The sequence below is a fragment of the Salmo salar genome, chromosome ssa15, assembly GCF_905237065.1.
Source record: "Salmo salar chromosome ssa15, Ssal_v3.1, whole genome shotgun sequence".
NCBI classification, from domain to species: Eukaryota; Metazoa; Chordata; class Actinopteri; order Salmoniformes; family Salmonidae; genus Salmo; species Salmo salar.
In genome coordinates this window covers 96,352,709-96,376,328 of record NC_059456.1, presented here as the reverse complement: position 1 = coordinate 96,376,328, position 23,620 = coordinate 96,352,709, and the positions used below count along the sequence as shown (strand labels likewise).

Genomic DNA, 23,620 nt, shown 5'->3' with positions numbered 1-23,620 from the left:
AAACAAGTTTAAACACTTTAAAGAATCAACACTTCATCACTTAAAAATGTACAAATAAGCTAACTGGTATGTAAAGATTAGACAGCTTAGTCTAAACAACAACAGATCAAGGCGTAGTAGTAAGTAGGCTTTTATTACTAAAGTATCATTTCAGGCAAACAGAAAAAAGGACCTGCCCTATCCAGTACAGTAGCCTACACTCTCACTTACTGACAGTACAGCAGCCTACATTCTCACTTACTGACAGTACAGTAGCCTACACTCTCACTTACTGACAGTACAGTAGCCTACACTCTCACTTACTGACAGTACAGTAGCCTACACTCTCACTTACTGACAGTACAGTAGCCTACACTCTCACTTACTGACAGTACAGTAGCCTACACTCTCACTTACTGACAGTACAGTAGCCTACACTCTCACTTACTGACAGTACAGTAGCCTACACTCTCACTTTACTGACAGTACAGTAGCCTACACTCTCACTTACTGACAGTACAGCAGCCTACACTCTCACTTACTGACAGTACAGTAGCCTACACTGTCACTTACTGACAGTACAGCAGCCTACACTCTCACTTACTGACAGTACAGTAGCCTACACTCTCACTTACTGACAGTACAGTAGCCTACACTCTCACTTACTGACAGTACAGTAGCCTACACTCTCACTTACTGACAGTACAGTAGCCTACACTCTCACTTTACTGACAGTACAGTAGCCTACACTCTCACTTTACTGACAGTACAGTAGCCTACACTCTCACTTACTGACAGTACAGTAGCTAACACTCTCACTTTAATGACAGTACAGCAGCCTACACTCTCACTTACTGACAGTACAGCAGCCTACACTCTCACTTTAATGACAGTACAGTAGCCTACACTCTCACTTTACTGACAGTACAGTAGCCTACACTCTCACTTACTGACAGTACAGTAGCCTACACTCTCACTTTACTGACAGTACAGTAGCCTACACTCTCACTTTAATGACAGTACAGTAGCCTACACTCTCACTTTAATGACAGTACAGCAGCCTACACTCTCACTTTACTGACAACTGGAGCTGCAATTTCACACTCTTCCATGGCTGTTATCTACAAATACATTTGGGGACTGTGATTTTAAATTCCAATGAATACATCATTGTAGCTAGCTAATAGGAAGTTAGCTAGCTGATGACATTTAATTAACTTAGCCAAGGGGCCTCCTGAGTGGCGCAGCGGGTTTGTAACATTTGAAAAATGTATTTACTTACTTGAATAGGTTCTCCCACTGCCTCCGTTTTTTGGGGTCCTTATGGAATTTTTGGATATTTATTAGGATCCCTATTAGCTGTTGCGAAAGCAGCAGCTACTTTTCCTGGGTTCCACACAAATACACACAAACTATCTAGATCAAATAGCGGAGAGGTGTTGTGCCATGAGGTGATGCTTTATCTGTTTTTGAAACCAGGTTTGCTATTAATTTGAGCAATATGAGATGGAATGGAATTCCATGCAATAATGGCCCTATATAATACTGTACGCTTTCTTGGATTTGTTCTGGATTTGGGGACTGTGAAAAGACCCCTGGTGGCATGTCTGGTGGAGTATTTCATTCAAACCGTTTTTCCAATCGGCAGCAAAGTGATTTTGGAGGTATGGCAATGTGAGACTAGGTGTGTAGTTACCTACCTACAATACACAGGTGTGTTCGGGTAGTGCCAGGTGGGGTGTGTAGTTACCTACCTACAATACACAGGTGTGTTCGGGTAGTGCCAGGTGGGGTGTGTAGTTACCTACCTACAATACACAGGTGTGTTCGGGTAGTGCCAGGTGGGGTGTGTAGTTACCTACCTACAATACACAGGTGTGTTCGGGTAGTGCCAGGTGGGGTGTGTAGTTGACTTAACTGAGTCAGCCTATAGTTATTCATAGATTGTGGTATTCAGGTGATCAGGCAGGCCACAACAGGAAACCCCATATTGCTTACCACAGGTTGTACATGTTTAGTAACAATGTTGTGAACAGAGGGGGGGATTAAGTGATGAGACAGCGTGAAAACAACAATAACTAATAATAAGGACAGGAGTAAATTGTCAGTGACGCAGTAAACACATAGCAACACCTTAAACAGTATTGTATATGTACTCTCTCTGTCTCGCTCTCTCTCTCTCTCTGTCTCTCTCTCCAACAACAACAGCATCAACAACAACAACAACATCCGTATAGGTTGCATACAGTATAGTATATCTAGCCTATTGCAATGGGTTGTCTCTCTCTCTCTCTCTCTCTCTCTCTCTCTCTATCAAAATTCAATTCAAAGGGCTTTATTGGCATGGGAAACATATGTTTACATTGCCTAAGCAAGTGAAATAGATCATAAACAAAAGTGAAATAAACAATACAAAATGAACAGTAAACATTACAATCACAAAAGTTTCAAAGGAATAGAGACATTTCAAATGTCATATTATGGCTATGTACAGTGTACAGACTCTTTCTCTCTCATATACTTCATTGGTATGTATAAAAACATTGTCTCCCCTCCCCTCTGGATGTTAGCTCCTCCTCCCATCCTAGAGGACAGCTAGTTTGACCCAGGAGGAGGGCAAAATGGGAGGAGGAGAGGGTGGGAGAAGAGTGAAGGAGGGATGGTAATAGCAGACGGAGCTTATATTCAGTCCAGTCAGTGAGTAGAGTCTCTCAGAGGTAGCAGAGGAGAGAGGGACACACACGGAGCCTGGCAACTAATGGATTACTCTCAGACTGTTGTGAACTACACAGCAGCCAAATGCCATCAACCACAAGGCAAATACAGTACAGATATATTGACACATATTTAACTACAGCCTATAACACCCTACAAGCTCTGAACACATTTAGATCACACAACATTTGAGACAGACAGTTCTAACACTGGTCTCTTCATCTATATTAGCGTAAACAGACAAACTGATTCAATGATCCCTCACACAAAAACAGAGACAATGGACATGCATGGACTTCACTGTTGAATCAAAGGGACAAAGATGTGAATTTTGGTGCGGATTTGGACACCTTTGTGAAACATCAATGAAGAGGATCACAAGCAAAAGTAAGTACAGTCCCTCACCTTTTAACTCACCTCTGTGTTTAGCTACCTTTCACTTTGTCTAGTAACGGAATCCTCAGATGTTACCGCAGCTGTCTGTTTGTCTGAGCACGGCAGTTTACAACAATTTATATTCAGTAAGGTGTGTGTGTGTGTGTGGATGCATTTCATAAACAGACTTTGCATACTGACAGACATGATGAGATAAGATTATACTAAAAGCTTTATGGTAAACCTGCTAGCCTCGACATTCAGATGTGTCTCTCGAAAATAGAGTCATGCTATGTAAATGTCGCCAGCTAGCCTTTATGTCAACACTCCTGATATACTTATCTGAGTTAGTTCATTAATGTTAGAACTGTCCCATCCAAGGTGAGTAGCTATGTGTTGTAGAGATTCCTATGGGAGGTCCTGAAACGTGACTGTGTATAGATCAGCTTATCATCAGTATGATCCATTTTGATGTTGATGGAAAATGAGTCTCTCTCCTTTTGTGACAAGGACAGAAAGGCCAGCACGCTATATGCTCCTTCATCCGTAAGAGTCTAGTGACGCACCCATGCGTCAATCTAAGTAACATAATAAAAAAGCTAGAGATGTTTTTTTTGTTGCATGGGCTGCGTCTCAATGCGCCACACCCGCCTATTTCAGCCTTCCACATCTGTGGTGGAAGGTGGCCAATTTACAGCGGTGTTTGTCAGACCTTAAGACGTCCCAAAAATCTTCTCACAAAAATGCCTGTATTGTCCGAACGGTTGGCCTAAAAACGAACATTGTTATCAAACAGCTTAGACTTTTAGTTAAGTACAGAAAGGCCAGCACACTACATGCTCTGTATATCACATTTGATGACAATGTTTGACCTGATGATACTCTGGATTGAAACGTTGTCATTAAGGAGGTTAAAGGTGGTACAAGGTGGTATAAGGTAATATAAAAAATGTTGACATTTATTTAACTAGGCAAGTCAGTTAAGAACAAATTCTTATTTACTATGACGGCCTAAGAACAATGGGTTAACTGCCTTGTTCAGGGGCAGAACGACAGATTTTTACCTCGTCAGCTCGGGGATTCGATCTAACCTTTCGGTTACTGGCCCAATGCTCTAACCACTAGGCTACCTGCCGTATGAGGTGCTATGAGGTGGTATGAGGTGCTATAAGGTGGTATAAGGTGGTAAGGGTTGCTATAAGGTGGTATAAGGTGGTATAATGTGCTATGAGGTGGTATGAGGCGGTATAAGGTGGTATGACGTGGTATGAGGTGGTATAAGGAGGTATGACCGCAGGCCCCAGTTTGTCTCCCGGGTGTGGCGAGCCTTCTGTGACTGACTGGGGGTCGCCCTCAGCCTCTCCTCCGGATACCAACCCCAGACCAATGGGCAGACGGAACGCCTGAACCAAGAAATAGGGAAGTACCTCCGCCAACAATGTTCTGCCTCTCCACACGACTGGAGTCGGAATATGGCCTGGGCCGAATACGCTCAGAACTCACTCATGCATTCATCCCTCCGCCTTACTCTGTTTCAGTGTGTACAGTGTGTACCAACCCCCCATGTTTCCCTGGGAGGCGAAGCCTGGTACTGTCCCAGCTGTCGCCTGTAATACCCAGAAACACTTTGCCGACAGACGCCGCCGACCTACGCCACTCTTTCACCCCGGACAGCTTGTGTGGTTCTCTACCAGAGACATCCGGCTCCGCCTCCCCTGCAAAAAGTTCTGTCTTTGCTTCATTGGTCTCTTCAAGATAACCAATCACATCAACCCTGTCACGTACCGCCTCCAGTTACCCCATCAGTATCAAATCTCCTCGTCCTTCCATGTGTCTGTTAAAACCGGCCACCTACAGTCCTCTTCATCCTCCAGTCCTCTTCATCCTCCAGTCCTCTTCATCCTCCAGTTTGAACCCGCAGTGCGCCCCCACCGTTGGACGTCGGAGGGGAACCTGCCTACACCATTCAGGCCATCCTTGATTCCAAATGCCTGAGAGGCCGCATCCACTATCTAGTGGACAGGGAAGGTTATGGGCCTGAAGACCGGTCCTGGGTCCCCGACTAGGACATCCTCGACCCAGAGATGATTCAGGCATTCCCCCGTAACTGTCTGGATCGTCCCGCTCCCTGACCTCAGGGTCAACCCCCGAACTGACCGACGCAGAATGTCGTCTCAGTCCACGACCTTGTCGAACCAGCCTGTCGGACCTCGCCCCCGAGGTAGGCGGCCGCCTCTGCTTCCCAGCCCGCCCGCTCCACCCTCTGGTGCCGTTGGGTCGTCAGGAGCCTCCCTTGGGGAGGAGGAGGGGGGGGGGTACTGTAAGGTTCTGTATTTATTTTCTTAGTCAACCTTGTGTTCTGTTCATTGTGTTCTTGAACGTAGCTCTATCTTTCATTTTTGTTCATTGATTTCACCTGTGTTAATTACTCACCTGGTCTCATCAGCTCCTTATTTAGTTCAGTTCATTCTGTTTGTGCCTTTGTGAGGTATTGTTCGTTTTGACTCTACTAAGCTTGTTCCTAGCTCGTTTGTGAGAACCAGTCATAGCCTTCAGTCCTAGTTTTGATTCACCTGCCTGTTTGCCTACCTGTGTATGACCATTGCCTGCCTGTGACCACGATTCCTGCCTTCTGCAAAGGCTTAATAAACAACTGCCGTTCCCTGCGCGTGAATCTACACCCTTTTCTCCCTGAGTATTCATTACAATATCACATCCGGCTGTAACTGTGAGTCCCATAGGGCTGGTCACAATTGGCCCAGCATCGTCCGGGTTTGGCCGGGGTAGGCTGTCATTGTAAATAAGAATTTGTTCTTAACTGACTTGCTTAGTTAAATAAATAAGGTGGTATAAAGAGCATATAGTGTGTGGACCTTTCTGTTATTTTCATGTACACCCCTAAGCCCTGTTTTGAGGTTTTTGTAGGATGTGGTTATCACCAACCATTTCTACCTCCTTCCTTCCCCCTGCTGTAGGGACACTCAGAGAGAGGACAGGACACGGGTGAGTAGGATGACCATGCACTGACAGAAAGGTGAGAGCCAAGAGAGGCAGAGAGAAGATATAGACTCACCTTGGTGGTGTGTGTGTGTGTGTGTGTGTGTGTGTGTGTGTGTGTGTGTGTGTGTGTGTGTGTGTGTGTGTGTGTGTGTGTGTGTGTGTGTGTGTGTGTGTGTGTGTTTCTGTGTGTGTGTGTTCGCTTGTGTGTGTGTGTGTTCTGCCACACTAACCAAAACTCTTTTGATGTTGATTAATACATTTATGAACCCTGATAATTATCCAGATATACACGCATAAAGTATTAATAGTAGACAGACGCAGACAAAATCTAAAATGGCTTTGATGGCTTTTCATATCGTTCATCTAATAAGGAAAATAATCTTGAAAATCTTCAATCATTACATTTTATATTTATGTTGATGACCATCCTTATAAATGGATGTTTGTTATTAAGTAAGTAGGTAGTAAATTCTTTAGTAAGTCTTTTATGTCAAACACCCAGATGATTCTTCTCATTTCCCTCTTGGCACACTCTACGGTATTGGTATACATATTTCAATCAGAGGAAAAGGCAGATGTTCAAATTGCTTTCTTGTTTGTGCATACTGAGCTTCCATCAGGAAAACGAATGATCGTTTCGTATCAAAGGGTGTTTCTTGTTCTGATGATTCAGTTATACTGAACAAAAATATAAATGCAGCATGCACCAATTTCAACGATTTTACTGAGTTACAGTTCATATAAGGAAATTCTTTAAAACGACATTGGTAGAGAAATTAACATTCTATTCTCTGGCAACAGCTCTGGTGGACATTCCTGCAGTCAGCATGCTTGTTGCACGCTCCTTCAAAACTTGAGACATCTGTGGCATTGTGTTGTGTGACAAAACTGCACATTTTAGAGTGGCCTGTTATTGTCCCCAGCACAAGGTGCACCTGTGTAATTATCATGCTGTTTAATCACCCTGCCGGGTAGATGGATTATCTTGGGAAAGGAGGAATTTTCACTAACAGGGATGTAAACAAATTTGTGCACCACATTTTAGAGAACTACGTTTTTTGTGCATATGAAACATTTCTGGCATCTTTTATTTAATCTCATGAAACATGGGACCAACACTTTACAACTTGCATTTATATTTATGTTCAGTGTACATTTGGAACTTGTGTGGATATGATCCCCAAGTCCAAGATCTTATAGGTTTAGAGATTTTTCCAATAGAATCCTATAGGATTTTGTGTCACCTTTATCAGAATCCTACTGGAATCCTATTGGACTACTTTTATATTATTGGAAATAAAAAGTAATCATATTGGATGTTATAGGAATCTTGCAGTCCTATAGGATTTTGTGTCACCTTTATCAGAATCCTATTGGACTACTTTTTTTCTATTGGAAATCAAAAGTAACCGATTGGATCCTATATATATTTTTTTGTAACTTTTTTTTTAACATGACAAAACATGCACATACAGTTGAAGACGGAAGGTTGGAGTCATTAAAACTCCTTTTTCAACCACTCCACAAATTTCTTGTTAACAAACTATAGTTTTGGCATGTCGGTTAGGATGTCTACTTTGTGCATGACACAAGTCATTTTTCCAACAATTGTTTACAGACAAATCATTTTACTTATAATTCACTGTGTCACAATTCCAGTGGGTCAGAAGTTTACATACACTAAGTTGACTGTGCCTTTAAACAGCTTGGAAAATTCCAGAAAATGATGTCATGGCTTTAGAAGCTTCTGATAGCCCAATTGACATAATTTGAGTCAATTGGAGGTGTACCTGTAGATGTATTTCAAGGCCTACCTTCAAACTCAGTGCCTCTTTGCTTGACATCATGGGAAAATCAAAAAATCAGTGAAGACCTCATAAAAACAATTGTAGACCTCCACAAGTCTGGTTCATCCTTGGGAGCAATTTCCAAACGCCTGAAGGTACCACGTTCATCTGTACAAACAATAGTACGCAAGTATAAACACCATGGGACCACGCAGCCGTCATTACGCTCAGGAAGGAGACGCGTTCTGTCTCCTAGAGATGAGCGTACTATGGTGCGAAAAGTGCAAGTCAATCCCAGAACAACAGCAAAGGACCTTGTGAAGATGCTGGAGGAAACAGGTACAAAAGTATCTATATCCACAGTAAAACGAGTCCTATATCGACATAACCTGAAAGGCCGCTCAGCAAGCAAGAAGCCACTGCTTCAAAACCGCCATGAAAAAGCCAGACTGTGGTTTGCAACTGCACATTGGGACAAAGATTGTACTTTTTGGAGAAATGTCCTCTGGTGTGATGAAACAAAAATAGAACTGTTTGGCCATAATGACCATCGTTATGTTTGGAGGAAAAAGGGGGAGGCTTGCAAGCCGAAGAACACCATCCCAACCGTGAACCACGGGGGTGGCAGCATCATGTCGTGGGGGTGCTTTGCTGCAGGAGGGACTGGTGCACTTCACAAAATAGATAGCATCATGAGGAGGGGACATTATGTGGACATATTGAAGCAACAGCTCAAGACATCAGTCAGGAAGTTAAAGCTTGGTCGCAAATGGGTCTTCCAAATGGACAATGACCCCAAGCAAACTTCCAAAGTTGTGGCAAAATGGCTTAAGGACAACAAAGTCAAGGTATTGGAGTGGCCATCACAAAGCCCTGACCTCAATCCTATAAAGAATTTGTGGGCAGAACGGAAAAAGCGTGTGCAAGCAAGGAGGCCTACAAACCTGACTCAGTTACCCCAGCTCTGTCAGGAGGAATGGGCCAAAATTCACCCAACTTATTGTGGGAAGCTTGTGGAAGGCTACCCAAAATGTTTGACCCAAGTTAAACAATTTAAAGGCAATGCTACCAAATACTAATTGAGTGTATGTAAACTTCTGACCCACTGGGAATGTGATGAAAGAAATAAAAGCTGAAATAAATCATTCTCTTTACTATTATTCTGACATTTCACAGTCTTAAAATAAAGTGGTGATCCTAACTGACCTAAGAGAGAGAATTTTTACAATGATTAAATGTCAGGAATTGTGAAAAACTGAGTTTTAAATGTATTTGGCTAAGGTGTATGTAAACTTCCGACTTCAACTGTACAAACGACAACATATGGACACACACAAACATCCACATCATCACCCCTTCCCAGACTCACCTGCTCACAACCCCATTTCACGCACTGCCTCAAACTGACCTGTTTACCGGACGTGCTACCTTGTCCCGGACCTGCTGTTTTCGACTCTCTCTCCCTCTCTCTGTCTCTCTCTACCCCACCTGCTGTCTCGACCTCTGAATGTTCGGCAATGAAAAGCCAACTGATATAGCCACCTGACCTGTTGCACCCTCTACAACCACCGTGATTATTATTTGACCCTGCTGGTCATCTATGAACGTTTGAACATCTTCAAGGCCTTCATGGCCATATACTCTTAGAGGCTGGTTCCTCTCAAGGTTTCCTCCTAGGTCCCTGAGGTAAAACCCAACTAGGGCCGGCTCCAGGCATAAGAGACATAAACGGTCGCCTAGGGCCCCACGCCCCCCCCTCCCCCCCAGTTAGAATAATTAAATAAACAAGGTGCAAATTAGAAATTTGTCACTGACAGTCAGCGAACAATTTTTTTTTATTGGTAAATTAGTCTAGCCAGCTATCTAAAGTTAATCATGGTAATCACTTAGTAATCATGGTCGAATACCGCCCGGTCACGCAGGGAACATGCCCAGGGGCCCTGAACTCCATGTGTCCCCATTGATTTTATCATTTTGTCACTCTCATTCAGATATCATTAACATGGCATAAGTCATCGACAAAATGTGTAGAATTGCAGAATATTTGCTTTAAAACTGAAAAAATATCTCTTCACATCATGGCAAAATGGGAGGAATTGCAGGAAATTGGCAGTAAAACTTTTTCCTCTCTGCCCAATGGCAAAATGTGTAGAATTGCAGGAAATGTAAATTAAAACGTATATTTTTCTCTCCACCAACCAAGTATTGCTTAGGGCCCCCAAAAGGCTAGAACCGGCCCTAAACCCAACAACCCCCTTGGCCTTGATTGTCTATTGTGTAAATAGAAAGATGTGTGCAAGTCGAATAGTGGCAACCTGAATTGACTATGACTCAAGGAGAGAACCCTCAATGCAAGTCAAGCAGCTACACAACTGTGTGTACTGCAGGTCGGTGAGTAATGGCTGTATCAGTGTGTGCAATGAGGTGTTGTCGGCTCTATTAACATTTAATAGGTTGTTTTGGCAAGATATGCTATTGTGGGACAAAGCATTCACCTGTATTGTTGCATGTCCTTTATGGTGCTATAAAGGCTAAACGGCTGAAAGGGGGGTTATATGGAGATTGAGTGGACAGATTGATTATGTGGGAGCTACAGGATACTTCAGGAGTTCAAGAGAAGTCAGCTTCTGGATTTGACTTTCACAGTATAGGCTACAAAGAGAGTGTTTTGGACATGCCACCCTCTGCAAAACGATAATGATTAATATGGACTGAAAGTTCATTTGACTTTCTAATCGACTGGACAAGGTCACAAAAAGGCAATACAACTCCTAACATAAGTGAGTAGTAGGGGTTCTGATAGTTTGTGGTGTGGGAGAGCTGAAGTATAGGTGGACAGCTAGAGGACAACACCAGTCTATAATGGTAATGTTCTGTTCCCACGTGTTCCAGAACAGAATACTGATCACAGGTTCTAGAAGTGCACGGCACCCACAGTGTGTGTCAGCGACTGAATCATCCTGGCTCAGCTGAATAATGTGTTACTGATTGGTATGTAAGTAAAGTATTTGACAATACGGAGCGAGCTGAGCGGTGTAGCATACAGCCGACTGCTCCACTTTAACGCTGCTTGCTTAGTTGGTTCACAGTACAACATGTCGTAAGACAGGAAGCTCACACACAAAAGGTTGAGCCATGCATTTTTTCCAGGGAGGCAGGCAGATAGCTCTGTTGTTGCATTTGTTGTTGTGTATGTGTGTGCGTGCGTGCGTGCGTGTGTGAGTCTGTCCGTGCATACGTGTGTGTGTGTGTGCATGCGTGTAAGAGAGAATGGTTACAAATAATACCAGTATTAATGTTTTTCTTAGAATTCTCATTATTATCATAAGTATTTGTAATTGCTGTTAATATTATTACCACTATTAACATTATCATTATTATTGCTTTATTACTAACAGCCTAGTAGGGGTGGCAGGTAGCCTAGTGGTTAGAGTGGTGGACTAGTAACCGAAAGGTTGCAAGATCGAATCCCCGATCTGAAAAGGTAAAAATCTGTCGTTCTGACCCTGAACAAGGCAGTTAACCCACTGTTCCTAGGCTGTCATTGAAAATAATACATTGTTCTTAACTGACTTTCCTAGTTAAATAAAGGTAAGAAAATAAAATGCTCCTGTCTTATTGGACCATCATGGTTATATGGTTACTTTGACAATGTAAGTGTTTAACATTCCCTGTCAATAAAGTATATTGAATTGAGAGAGCGAGAGAAAGATGAAAAGAGAGAAGAGGTGGAAAGAAAGAAATAGACAGACAGACAGAGACAGACATACAGGCAGATACAGATAGACGGAGACAGACATACAGACAGATAGGCTGACAGACAGACAGATAGACATACAGACAGATAGACATACAGATAGACAGAGACAGACAGACGGAGACATAGACAGACAAACAGACAGACAGACGGAGACATAGACATACAGACAGACGAAGACATGGACATAGACAGATAGAGAGGTGACATTCACATTTCACACATTTCACATTCACAGTCTCACAGCACATTTGGCACATGTCTCATTGAGCCTGGTCTGACGGATGGAGCATGTGTGAGCGGAGACAGAGAGAGGGAGAGAAAGACAGAATATTCCTTTGAAACTTTTGTGAGTGTAATGTTTACTTCACTTTTGCTTGTTATCTATTTCACTTGCTATGGCAATGTAAACATATACTGCTCAAAAAAATAAAGGGAACACTTAAACAACATTAGGTACCGAGATGAGATCCTCAGACCCCTTGTGAGACCATATGCTGGTGCGGTTGGCCCTGGGTTCCTCCTAATGCAAGATAATGCTAGACCTCATGTGGCTGGAGTGTGTCAGCAGTTCCTGCAAGAGGAAGGCATTGATGCTATGGACTGGCCCGCCCGTTCCCCAGACCTGAATCCAATTGAGCACATCTGGGACATCATGTCTCATTCCATCCACCAATGCCACGTTGCACCACAGACTGTCCAGGAGTTGGTGGATGCTTTAGTCCAGGTCTGGGAGGAGATCCCTCAGGAGACCATCCGCCACCTCATCAGGAGCATGCCCAGGCGTTGTAGGGAGGTCATACAGGCACGTGGAGGCCACACACACTACTGAGCCTAATTTTGACTTGTTTTAAGGACATTACATCAAAGTTGGATCAGCCTGTAGTGTGGTTTTCCACTTTAATTTTGAGTGTGACTCCAAATCAAGACCGCCATGGGTTGATAAATTGGATTTCCAGTGATTATTTTGGTGTGATTTTGTTGTCAGCACATTCAACTATGTAAAGAAAAAAGTATTTAATAAGATTATTTCTTTCATTTCTAGGATGTGTTGTTTAAGTGTTCCCTTTATTTTTTTGAGCAGTGTATATTTCCCATTACAATAAAGCCCATTGAAAGAGAGAGAGAGAGAGAGAGAGAGAGAGAGAGAGAGAGAGAGAGATATGGTGAAAGATGTAACCGACCACTACAATGTTTTCTCCAGCACTGTAACTACCTGTTTGGTGTCAGGGTAAAACCCTAAGGCACTAAAAACATTTCTATAAGCTTCTGTAAGATAGAGGGGGAGAAAAGATGGAAAGGAGAGGGGGACAGAGAGGCATGTATGGAGGTGTGAAGGGGGACAGAGAGGCATGTACGGAGGTGTGAAGGGGGACAGAGAGGCATGTACGGAGGTGTGAAGGGGGACAGAGAGGCATGTACGGAGGTGTGAAGGGGGACAGAGAGGCATGTACGGAGGTGTGAAGGGGGGACAGATAGGCATGTACGGAGGTGTGAAGGGGGACAGAGAGGCATGTACGGAGGTGTGAAGGGGGACAGAGAGGCATGTACGGAGGTGTGAAGGGGGACAGAGAGGCATGTACGGAGGTGTGAAGGGGGACAGAGAGGCATGTACGGAGGTGTGAAGGGGGACAGAGAGGTATGTATGGAGGTGTGAAGGGGGACAGAGAGGCATGTATGGAGGTGTGAAGGGGGACAGAGAGGCATGTATGGAGGTGTGAAGGGGGACAGGGATGGGGATGGTTCCACACTCTCCAGAAGGAAAGCAGGAAGCAGGGATCAGGTTTATTTGTTTTAATCAGAGTAAAAGCTGCAGCCGTTATGTCAATATCAAATCATTTCTGGGTAACAATTAAGTACCTTACTGTAATAGATTTCCATTTAAACGGCCAAAAATAGCTATTTTTTGTTTTTGCAAAAAACGATTCTCAAGCAAGAATTTTGGTAGGACTGCCTGGGAGTGGTCTGACTGGGGAGGGGAAACTGAAAACTAGCTGTTATTGGCAGAGAGGTTTGGAACTCTCTTTGTTATTGGTCTATTAACCAATTTACCGCAAGGTGATGTAACCATGGAAAGCCAAAACTCCCGCCCATGCAAACCTGCTGATTAAAAGTTCCTGTGTAGATTTGTATTTTAAACCAGCAACTATCAAGAAATAATACTGCTACATTTTTTCACACTTTTACAGTGTTAGTTAGATGTTGTACAATATGATAAAAAAAACTGAATTTGGAGATTACTGGGCCTTTAAGGTAAAGAAAGGCTCTGAGGGGAGTGTGTGGCTACAGACCATCTCACAAAATATGACGGAACAATTTCTAGTTCGCACGAAGGTTGTGAATGGGAGTGCTTGTTTTCTGCCAGTGAAATTAGCAGAGATTAGGCTGTATGACTCCCACCTCTCTAATAACTCTATACATCAAATAATCAATGTGAAAAATGACTGATATAAAGAGTGGTGTGTGTGTGTGTGTGTGTGTGTGTGTGTGTGTGTGTGTGTGTGTGTGTGTGTGTGTGTGTGTGTGTGTGTGTGCGTGCGTGCGTGCGTGCGTGCGTGCGTGCGTGCGTGCGTGCGTGCGGTGCAGCTCTTCACCACATCATTCATCAGTGTATGTATGTGTGCAAATCATGCTTATCGTGCATTTTGTGTTAACATAGAGGCAGGGTTGCACGGGAAGAGGATTTTTTATTTATTTTATTATCTGAGAAAAATATGACCCAAATAGCCCCCTATTCCTTATATAAGGCCTTATATAATGCAATATAAAATAACATGATCAACAGTATCAAAAGTTTTAGACAGGTCCACAAACAAAGCAGCACATTTCATTTTAGTGTCTGAAGCACTGACAAGATCATTAATAACTAAAGTGGTTGCTTTAATAGCGCTCTGCCCAGGCCTAAACCCTGACTGGTTTACATTCAAAATACATTTCTCAGATAAAAAAGGTATACATTGACCAAGGTTGCACCCTGGACAACCACTGTGATTATTATTATTTGACCCTGCTGGTCATCTATGAACATTTGAACATCTTGGCCATGTTCTGTTATAATCTCCACCCGGCACAGCCAGAAGAGGACTGGCCACCCCTCATAGCCTGGTTCCTCTCTAGGTTTCTTCCTAGGTTCTGGCCTTTCTAAGGAGTTTTTCCTAGCCACCGTGCTTCTACACCTGCATTGCTTGCTGTTTGGGGTTTTAGGCTGGGTTTCTGTACAGCACTTTGAGATATAAGCTGATGTAAGAAGGGCTTTTATAAATTAATTTGATTTGATTCGAGAAGGAAGCCTTGAAAGGGGGAGATAAGTATGAAGATCCCTACTATGCCCTCCCTTATGGAGTGGCAGCACAAGAGATGATTTCCATACTTCTGGAATATTTCCTAAGAACAATGTTGAATTAAAAATGTGGGTTATTGAGCCAACAATGATGGGAGCTGCACACTGAAGCAGACCAAATAAAATAAAATGTTATTGGTCACATACACATGGTTAGCAGGTGTTATTGTGAGTGTAGTGAAATGCTTATGCTTCTAGATCTGACAGTGTAGCAGTATCTAACAGGTAATATCTAACAATTCCACAACAAAACCTAATACACACAATCTAGTGAAGGAATGGGATGACAATATATAAGTATAAAATATATGGATGAGCAGTGACAGAGTGGCTAACATGCAATAGATAGTAAAGAATACATAGTGAAGGATACATTATATACATATGAGATGAGTAATGTGAGATATGTAAACATTCTTGAAGTGGCATTATTAAAGTGACTAGTGTTCCATTTATTAAAGTGGCCAATGATATCAAGTCTGTAGGTAGGCAGCCGTCTCTCTGTGCTAGTGGTGGCTGTTTAACAATCTGATGACCTTGAGATAGAAGCTATTTTTCAATCTCTCTGTCCCAGCTTTGATGCACCTGCACTGACCTCGCCTTCTGAATGGAGTGGGGTGAACATGTAGTGGCTCGGGTGGTTATTGTCCTTGATGATCTTTTTTTCGTTCCTTTGGTGTTGCAGGTGTCCTGGAGGGCAGGTAGTTTGCCACCGGATGATGCGTTATGCAGACCGCACCAACCTCTGGAGAGCCCTGCGGTTGTGGGTGGTACAGTTGTCGTACCAGGCGGTGATACAGCCCGACAGGATGCTCTCAATTGTGCACCTGTCAAATCAAATCAAATGTATTTATATAGCCCTTCTTACATCAGCTGATATCGCAAAGTGCTGTACAGAAACCCAGTCTAAAACCCCAAACAGCAAGCAATGAAATTAGAGGGTATTAAGGTGTTGAATGCTGAGCTGTAGTCAATGAACAGCATTCTTACATAGGTATTCCTCTTGTCCAGATGGGATAGGGCAGTGTGGAGTGTGATGGCGATTGCATCGGCTGTGGACTTATTGGGGTGGTAAGCAAATTGGAGTGGGTCTAAGGTAACAGGTAGGGTGGAGGTGATATGATCCTTGGGTGATATGGCCCTTGACTAGTCTCTCAAAGCACTTCATGATGACAGAAGTGAGTGCTACAGGGCAGTAGTCATTTAGCTCAGTTACCTTAGCTTTCTTGGGAACAGAAAGAATGTTGGCCATCTTGAAGCATGTAGAGACAGCAGACTGGTATAGGGACAGATTGAGTATGTCCGTAAACACACCAGCCAGCTGGTCTGCGCATGCTCTGAGGACACGGCTTGGGATGCTGTCTGGCAGCCTTGGGAGGGTTAACACGTTTAAATGTTTTACTCACGTCGGCCATGGGAAAGGAGAGCCCACAGTCTTTGGTAGCATGCCGTGTCAGTGGCACTGTATTGTCCTCAAAGCGTGCAAAGAAGTTGTTTAATTTGGCAAGACGTCGATGTCTGGTTTTCTTTTTTAAATCCGTGATTTTCTGTAGACCCTGCCACATACGTCTCGTGTTTGAGCCGTTGAATTGCGACTCCACTTTGTCTCTATACTGACGCTTTGCTTGTTTGATTACCTTACAGAGGGAATAACTACACTGTTTGTATTCGGTCATGTTTCCAGTCGCCTTGCCATGATTAAAAGCGGTGTTACGTGCTTTCAGTTTTGCGCGAATGCTGCCATCAGTCAACGGTTTCTGGTTAGGGAAGGTTTTAATAGTCAGTGGGTACAACATCTGCTATACACTTCCTTATTAACTCGCTCACCGATTCAGCGTATACGTCAATATTATTGTCTGAGGCTACCCGGAACATATCCCAGTCCACGTGATCGAAGCAATCTTGAAGCGTGGAATCTGATTGGTCAGACGAGCGTTGGATATACCTAAGCACGGGCGCTTCCTGTTTTAGTTTCTGCCTATAGGAGGCCAGCAACAAGATGGAGTCATGGTCAGATTTGCCAAAGGGAGGGTGGGGGAGGGCCTTATATGCATTGCGGAAGTTAGAGTAGCAGTGGTCGAGTGTGTTACTAGCTCGTGTACTGCAATCGATATGCTGATAGAATTTCGGAAGCCTTGTTCTCAGATTAGCTTTGCTAAAATCCCCAGCTACAATAAATGCAGCCTCAGCATATATGGTTTCCAGTTTGCATAAAGTCTAGTGAAGTTCCTTGATGGCCATCTTGGTATCTGCCTAAACGGCTGTGACGATAACCGAGGATAGTTTCCTTGGGAGATAATATGGTCGGCATTTGATTGTGAGGAATTAAAGATCAGGTAAACAAAAGGACTTGAGTTTTTGTTGTTACAATTACACCATGTGTCGTTAATCATGGAACATACACCCCCGCCCTTCTTCTTACCAGAGAGATGTTTGTTCCTGTCGACGCGATGCACTGAAAATCCTGTTGGCTGTACGGACTCCGACAGCATGGCCCCAGCTAGCCATGTCTCCATGAAACAGAGTATGTTACAATCCCGGATATCTCTTTGGAAAGCAACTCTTTTCCTAATTTCATCGACTTTGTTAACTAGGGACTGGACATTAGCGAGTAATATATTCGGAAGCGGTGGGTGGTGTGTGCGCATCCGAAGCCTCATTAGAAGACCGCTCCGGCACCCTCTCCTCCGACGGCGTTGTTTTGGGTCAGCCTCTGGAATCAGTTCAAATGCCCTGGGAGGTATAGACAAAGGATCCGCTTTGGGAAAGTTGTATTCCTGGATGTAGTGCTGGTTGTGCTGGTAAGTTGACGTCTCTCTGATATCCAATAGTTCTTCCCAGCTGTATGCAATAACACTTAAGGTTTTCTGGGCTAACAATGTAAGAAATAATACATAAAAAAACAAAATACTGCACAGTTTCCTAAGGACTTGAAGCGAAGCTGCCATCTCTATCGGCGACCAGGATCCAATTGGTTGGCCCTTGTGGATTTCTTGTTGTCTACTGCTAGCAAAGCATCTATGACTTATTGTTCTGTAAATAGCCCAAAATTAAAGCTTTGTTTATCATTCCTCTGGTCATTCAGCAAGTTTCCCCTATCAACATCCTGCCCAAATCATTGTGAATAGGCGTAGAAGTTATTTCAAAGAGATCGCCCACTGAAATAAAATGGTGATTAAACGCATCAATAATGAGGCCCGTGTCTGATTTAATTCGTTATGGCAGAGAGGAGGATGTAGAACCCTTCAGGGATTTGACAGTTTTCCAGAATTTAGCCGGGTTCCCATTACAATATGAAAATGTGGTTACATAATAATCAGAGCCTTTCCGATTTGATTTACACAATGATTCCTCAGTTGCTTTAAAACTTGCCAGTCCAGGCCTAAGCCTGCGTTCCTGGCCTTGACCCAAGCATCATCTCTTTTATGAATGACTTCTGATAATTACGGAGTGTACCAAGCATTTGATCTACCTTTAACTCTTAATTATTTGAATCCAGCATGATTATCCACAATAGCATTGAAGACATCTGTAAAGAGGCTCAAAGCTAAATCAGGTTCAGGGATAGCTGAAAACAACCAAGATCACTAAAATAAAGATCATGTAAAAAAGCCTGTTCACTGACGTTTTTAAAGTTCCTCTTTGTGATGTCACAAGGTTTTGATTTTTGTATTCTCACATCTCTAACACAAACAACTGGGCAACGGTTACTAATGTCTTTGGCTAAGACACCAGTAGAAACATATTGCTCTGGTGTATTTGTTAAAATAAGATCAATCAGTTGACTTTGAAGGATGTCTAGGGTTGGGCCGTGTAGGCTTAGTCACCAGCTGGGTCAGGTTAAGATCATTACATAGGTTTTTTTTTAGATTGTCTGAACCCTGCATTTCCCAATCATAATTTAGGTCACCCAGGATAATGACTTTTGATTTAGTAAAAGAAGACATCAATCTAGTTATTTCCTCCACTGCATAAAGGTTAGCCGAGGGACGATGGTAGACCCGTTTAACAGTTATGGATAAACATTTTTGCAAGGGAAATGGATTTCAGTAAAAATGTGCCACTCCACCACCTCTACCCTGTCTGTCAGCTCTGAACACATGATAACCCTCAATATAAATATCAGAGTCCAGAATATCCCCAGAGATTCAAGTTTCAGTCAATACCAGAATGTCTGGATTTGCCTGCGTAGCCCAGATCTTGATATAATCCAGTTTAGGAAGTAAGGTCCTAATGTTCAGATGTATCAACCCAAGTCCTTTATGATTTTTAAAGTCACATGGAAACTCCAACTCAAACAAGCTACGTTCAATAGGTGGTTGCGGGCCGTCTGATGGTTGATATTAATATAGTTGATTTCGCCATAAGATTGCATAGAACTGCACCATAGGGCCTGAGGCCGCAGCCAATGTCCATATGAGGAACTCTTATAGTAACCAATGATGGAATGTTAGAAACTGACTTACATGTGCTTTGGTTGCTATCGTGCGACAGCCCAAGCCCTCTACGTGATTTGAAAATCGAGGGGGTATTGAAGTTTATGGAATTCACATTTAAACTTAACACACTGGGTGAGAAGACCAGTGGACTCCCCTTTTGAGCTAACAATAGCAGATCTGAGAGTGGAGTTCAAACGAATGGGTACAAGATTACAACTGACAACAACCCTGGCAATATAGACAACAGTACGACAATAATGCTTATAAAGGAGGGTAGGTATTACCTAAGCGGGACTTGGTCTGTCTCTGAGTCAATATCTTAACGTGCCTTGAAATGTGAAGAGAGTGTCCAGGCTCCTGGATGTTTTGAGTGCATCTTTTGTTTCCAAAAAGTGTTGAAATGGTCAATAAAAGTTATGCCAATAGAGTGCCAGTACATTTTAAGACAGATATGAAGTGCTAAGAGCCTGCTGAACCTTTCGTAGCCGCAACCCAGCGACGGCACATGACCAGAGATAATAGGGTGCCATTTTAAGACACAGACATGACAATGTTCTGCTGTACCTGGCTGTTCTGTAGTCAACCTAATGGGAAATTCAAAAATAAAAAAGAATCCATATTTTATGTACATGAGAATGGACGTTCTGGAATGAAGAACATGGAACACATTACATGGTCGAAATACAATGTGTTTAGTTTTAGAGATGTTCAGGACCAGTTTATTACTGGCCACCCATTCCAAAACAGACTGCAACTCTTTGTTAAGGGTTTCAGTGACTTCATTAGCTGTCCTTGCTGATGCGTATATGGTTGAATCATCAGCATACATGGACACACATGCTTTATTTAATGCCAGTGGCAGGTCATTGGTAAAAATAGAAAAGAGAAGTACACAACACTTGACGTGTTTGACATTAGAGAAGTTTCCATTAAAGAAAACCCTCTGAGTTGTATTAGATAGCTCTGAATCCACGATATGGCAATCTGAGTTTGAAAAGCCATAACACATGTTTTCTCAACAACAGCTTATGGTCAATAATATCAAAGGCTGCACTGAAACCTAACATTACAGCTCCCACAATCTTCTTATTATCAATTTCTTCAATTTCAAATAAATTTCAAATTATCAGTCATTTTGTATCAGTGCAGTACATGTTGAAGAGGTAGGGAGGGGTGAGGAGGTAGGGAGGGGGGAAGAGGTAGAGAGAGGGGGGTGGTGAGTAAGGCTGTGGTAGTCACAAAATGTTGTCAGCCAGTGATTGTCAAGCAAATAACTGTCAGTCTCACGGTAATTGACTGTTAATTAACCTCTACGGGATTGGTTAACCCCCCACGGGACGGTTGAGCTAACATGCGCTAATGTAATTAGCATGAGGTTTTAAGTAACAAAAACATTTCCCAGGACGTACAGTATGATATAGGCAGAAAATTTAAATTCTTGTTAATCTTACGGCACTGTCCAATTTACAGTAGCTATTACAGTGAAATAATACAATGCAATTGTTTGAGGAGAGAGCACAGTTATGAACTTGAAAATGTATCAATAAACCAATTAGGCACATTTGGGCAGACTTGATACAAGAATTTGAACAGAAATGCAATGGTTCATTGGATCAGTCTAACACTTTGCACATACACTGCTGCCATCTAGTGGCCAAACTCTAAATTGTGCCTAAACTGGCATAATGCATTGTGGCCTTTCTCTTGCATTTTTCTTTGTATTATCTTTTACCAGATCTAATGTGTTATATTCTCCTACAGTAATTTCACATTTCCACAAAATTCTAAGTGTTTCCTTTCAAATGATATCAACAATATGCATATCCTTTCTTCAGGTCCTGAGCTACAGGCAGTTAGATTTTGGTATGTCATTTTATGCGAAAATTGAAAAAAAGGGTCCGATCCGTAATATAAACACAGGTAGCATCTCCTGGCTTCCAGACATAGCCTACAAGCCATTTTAGTCTAATAAATCCATTTAATATAGCCTACACTTTCACAATAAATCCATTATTTATTTTAGACATGTCTAAAGAAGCCTGATATGAAGAAAATGTAGTCTATTTCAGAAGAAAAGAATAGCATACTCTGAGTTGTCCTTATGTTAAGTCCTGATGTGGCTATGCCAAATGGATGTTGCTCCTTTGCACCCTAGTATCTCTACTTGCACATTCAACCTCTGCACATCAATCACTCCAGTGTTTAATTAGTATATTATTTATTGCCTTACTTCCCTTAACTTACCTCATTTTCACACACTGTATATAGACTTTTTTTGTTCTGTATTATTGACTGAATGTTTGTTTATTCCATGTGTAACTCTGTGTTGTTGTATGTGTCTGCTTTGCTGCTTTGCTTTATTCTTGGCGAGGTCGCAGTTGTAAATGAGAATTTGTTCTCAACTAGCCTACCTGGTTAAATAAAGGTGAAATAAAAAACACTAGTTCATTTAGCGGACAATGCATTGTTTCTTATGCTGGGCATCATTCACAAGTGATAATATATAATTCACAAGTGATAGGCTAATATTGTCACCCATCAGACTATTCTTGATATAATCTTGTCTTTACATATACTAAATAATACATGCGTGACATTTGTTTTGATTTAGAATGGACCATTATCATGCACCTGTATCGAAACATGTGAGCGGGAAAAAATACATGTCATATATGCACTTAAATAGCGAATGGAGGACGCTTTTCCCTGTGGTTTATTGTCATGCCAGCCAGGTAGGCTATACTCCTGTTGTAAAGAGAAGCAATGTGCTTAGGAAAGTTGAGAAATAAATATAGTAGGCCTAGCCTATAGAACGCTGATGGAAGCCTCCTCTTTTTATTAGAAGCCATCACTCTGTTTTCTCACGCAATTGCATAGCCTATAGAAATATTGCACATCGTGAGCTCATGGGCTCTCATGAAGTGTTTGATTTGATTTTCAGGTACATTTGCATTGATGTCAGAGTGATTAGAGTGACAATACAGTGCTGAGTACCAGGCAGTTAGCAAGTTTGGTAGGCTACTAGTGACCAGCAGTAGCATCAGAGCTTGGAGAGGCCTAATTACCGTGACTAAACGGTCATGTGGAATTTGACTGCCATCATGACTCGTGACCGCCGGTGTGGTGGTAATATGGTCACCGCAACAGCCCTAGTGGTGAGGAGGTATGGAAGGGTGAGGAGGTAGGGAGGGGTGAAGAGGTAGGGAGGGGTAGGAGGTAGGGAGAGGTGAAGAGGTAGGGAGGGGTAGGAGGTAGGGAGTGGTGAAGAGGTAGGGAGGGGTTGGAGGTAGGGAGGTAGTGAGGGGTGTGATGGGTTAGGAGGTAGACAGGGGTGAAGAGGTAGGGAAGGGTGAGGAGTTAAGGAGGGGTTCGGAGGTAGGGTGGGATGGGAGGGGTTCGAAGGTAGGGTGGGATGGGAGGGGTTCGGAGGTAGGGAGGGGTGAAGAGGTAGGGAGGGGTAGGAGGTAGGGAGGGGTGGGAGGGGTTAGGAGGTAGGGTGGGATGGGAGGGGTTCGGAGGTAGGGAGGGGTGAAGAGGTAGGGAGGGGTAGGAGGTAGGGAGGGGTGGGAGGGGTTAGGAGGTAGGGAGGGGTGAAGAGGTAGCGAAGGGTATGCCCAGAGGGCAACAGAAATAATGGTGTTACAAAACACAAAAATAACACAAAAATAATGGTGTTACAAAAACGTCCAGTTGCCAGGACAACAAATACAAATTCCATCTAGACACCGTTGCCCTAAAGCACACAAAGAACTATACATACCTCGGCCTAAACATCAGCACCACAGGTAACTTCCACAAAGCTGTGAAAATATCTGAGAGACAAGTCAAGAAGGGCCTTCTACACCATAAAAGGAACATAAAATTCAAAATATAAATTGTGATCTGGCTAAAAATACTAGAATCAGTTATAGAACCCATTGCCCTTCATGGTTGTGAGGTCTGGGGTCCGCTCACCAACCAAGAATTCACAAAATGGGACAAACACCCACATCCGTGTACAACGTAAAACACCAAATAATGCATGCAGAGCAGAATTAGGCCGATATCCGCTAATTATCAAAATCCAGAAAAGAGACATTAACCACCTAAATGGAAGCGATTCCCAAACCTTCCATAACAAAGCCATCACCTACAGAAAGATGAACCTGGAGAAGAGTCTCCTCAACAAGCTGGTCCTGGGGCTCTGTTCACAAACACACCCCACAGAGCCCCAGAACAGCAACACAAT

At 42.9% G+C, this 23,620-nt stretch overlaps 1 protein-coding gene across 1 annotated transcript in view; it reads left to right on the top strand.

The window, feature by feature from the left end:
* Positions 1–2,664: 2,664 nt before the first annotated feature.
* LOC106572707 (vasopressin V2 receptor) overlaps positions 2,665–23,620 on the top strand; it is a 64,101-nt gene continuing 43,145 nt past the window's right edge. Inside the window, exons 1-2 of the mRNA XM_045696361.1 lie at positions 2,665–3,081; positions 6,045–6,103. The gene's annotated coding sequence lies outside the window, so the exon portion shown is untranslated. The remainder of the gene's footprint in view (positions 3,082–6,044; positions 6,104–23,620) is intronic.